The 2765-nt window shown below is 43.6% G+C and overlaps 1 pseudogene; it reads left to right on the plus strand.

The window, feature by feature from the left end:
* The first annotated feature begins 1706 nt into the window (after window positions 1-1706).
* LOC116094599 lies at window positions 1707-1846 on the plus strand (annotated as a pseudogene).
* Window positions 1847-2765: the final 919 nt, after the last annotated feature.

Here is a 2765-nt window from a genome sequence, read left to right on the forward strand (position 1 = left end):
CACACACACACACACACACACACACATACATAAATGTATCTGAACCACAGGCATCAAGTACTTCCATGATTTCTAACCAGGATGCTGGTGCGCTGACATGGAATTTTCTGACTGATAAGGAAAACTCCCCACAGAGTAGGAAGATTGAGTCAAGCATTATGGAGAAGCAAAACAAAAATAGAGCCTTTTACTTCAACACGGTAATTGATGGCTTTCAGAGCACTACTAACAAAACCACACTGCTGCTCTGAGTTTCGCTGGTCAGTCTTACATGACCAGAGCATTGTGTGGTCATTGTCGTGATATATTTCACAGTCTACCTTACCAAGAGGGAAAGTTTCAGACATCAGTTTGTAGAAGGAAAGATTGGGAAATGGGGACTATGGAGCCTTATTATTCCAAAGTATAAAGGATATACACTGTGGTGGCCATCTGGGCAAAAGCAATAAATAGCTTGGATCTCCTGGAAAATAATACTGATGATGTGTGGAGAGAAATGCACAGACACTCTGGGTTTCTTTTATGTGGAAAAGAGAAGAATTTTATCACACAACTTGCTATATTTAAAGAGCAGATCAGAGTAGGATGATTGGGTGGGCTGGGCCTTGTCTAGAACGTTAAGAGGTTATAAAGGCTCAGGGCTACCTCCTGAACATAGATCGCCCAAAAGGCACAACTGAAGGCATTTTCCTTCCTGTGTCAGATTACCCAGCAGTTTCCTGAGGAGAGGTGTGTAGGCCAAGGGGAGGAGTAACCACATAGGTTGTCCGTGAATTTAGGTGTGCCCTTGATAAAGCTTTACAAGACACACACACACACACACACACACACACACACACACATATATACATATACACACACATATTACATTATTTTTAAGATAACCTATCATTTTCATTATAGAAGTAAATTAACACTTGTATCAAAATTTGCTAATACGGATCATAGTAGTCCTAGACCCTGAAGAAACCTGTTACATAATTTAAGCACTTAAGAGATAATAGTCTATTTTTATTTTTGTTCTTTACAGGCCTTTAAAGAAACTGAGACATCCAAAGAGTTTTGAATGTCTTCAGGATATTTAAATAAAGCTTTAGCATTAAAATTATGGCTTTAATATCTGGATATTGATTGTGGGGCTAATCTGAGCTCTGTGGGTTTACAGCCATGACCATAGCAGGTGACAACTTAAAACCATATAACTTACCCACAGCAAAAATTTTCTATTTAGATTACTTGATAGTGTTGCTGTAACATTTAGAAATTTTAAAATCCATAGCACTAGCAATATTTTGTGACACACACCTATAAACTCAACACTTGGGACTTGGGAGGCTGAGGTAGGATGAAATTGATATCTAGGTCAGTTTGATCAATATACTGGTGCCCTTTCTCAATAAAATGGACGTTAAAAATAAATAACTGTCTATTGAGTACTACAGGGAATGACACCTGTGTCTGCTGGTGAAACCACTGACCTACACCACTCCTTGGGTAGAAAAACAGTTTATTGGGGGACAATCTACCAGGCTGCCTCAAAAACATAGACAATATCAGCTCCAACAGATGCTCTTTACCTCCATTAACTGACCATTACCAGTGAAGAAAAGAAGTGATGGATTTCCTTACAAACAGAATCTTAACTTTACCGGGTTTCTGAGGAACACTGAGTTGGTCTCTTTTTACCTACTAAGAATCATTCTCTTACTCCCCCTAGAGGCATTGCCAATGTGGCTGTTATGTCATGTGTGCATCTATAGGTGGCAGAAAGGAAACAAGCTACAACTATGCTCAGAGTTCTAATCTGTGAGTCTAACACTCCATAAAAAAGAGTGAGCCTGAGATGACCACCTGTCTGCCTCCAGGGGGTTTCTCCCCCACCCCTCCACCTGCTTCATCCCTACAGGGAGCTAACTTGAGAAAACCACAGCCACCAATCAGGCACTACACAGGTCTGCATGAGCTCCCACCGCTGGGAACAAGTCAGATGTAGAAGAAGCCCACCTGGATCTAAGGGTCCTAACGGAAATGAGCCCAAGATTACCACCAGTCAATCACCATGAAGCCCAGATAGGAGCTAGCCTGAGATGCCCACTAGTCTTGTGCCATACAGTCCAGACATGAAAGACCATGGCTGAGATTACCTCTGCCAGGAGTCATAATGTCTGAGTGGGGCATAACATTCATAAGAGCACTCTTGAGACAACCCCAGGTACTCAGAGACCCCAGGCACCACTCAGAGGAGCAAGTAAGTGCTATAGAAATGGAAGAGAAAGAGAAACAGAAGGATGTGGGCACAATGAAGAGAGTCAGAACTAGATACTCAAGGGTATAAGCAATAGCCTGATGTGAGTAGCCAGAGATGCCACCTGGGACCAAGATGGAGTCCTGGCCTGTGTTGCCACTGGGGCCACATCTAGGTTCATGGCCCTACAGCAGCAGCAAGGGGTCTGTTACCACCAAAGATCAGGTGGATATCCACAGTCTAAGCTGCTACCCAGGGACATGTTGATTTCTGAGGGCTATGCAGAATTGGCCCCACCCCTTGAATAGGCATTATGAGAGAGCTGGCCCTGGGAATGTAAGAGCAGATCTGTTCTTGCCCCAGTTCTAGTCCTCCGGAGAGTGGAACCTGAACCCTGTCTGAACAGCATAGTAGAGCTGGCCCTGGATTTGGGTGTTGCCAGCAATCCAGCCTGGAGACAATGAGAGTGGGAGAGCTGGTTCTGCCCCTTGCTGGTGGTTGCCTTGGATGGGCCAGCTGA

This window comes from Mastomys coucha, unplaced genomic scaffold, assembly GCF_008632895.1.
Source record: "Mastomys coucha isolate ucsf_1 unplaced genomic scaffold, UCSF_Mcou_1 pScaffold16, whole genome shotgun sequence".
Taxonomy (NCBI): Eukaryota; Metazoa; Chordata; class Mammalia; order Rodentia; family Muridae; genus Mastomys; species Mastomys coucha.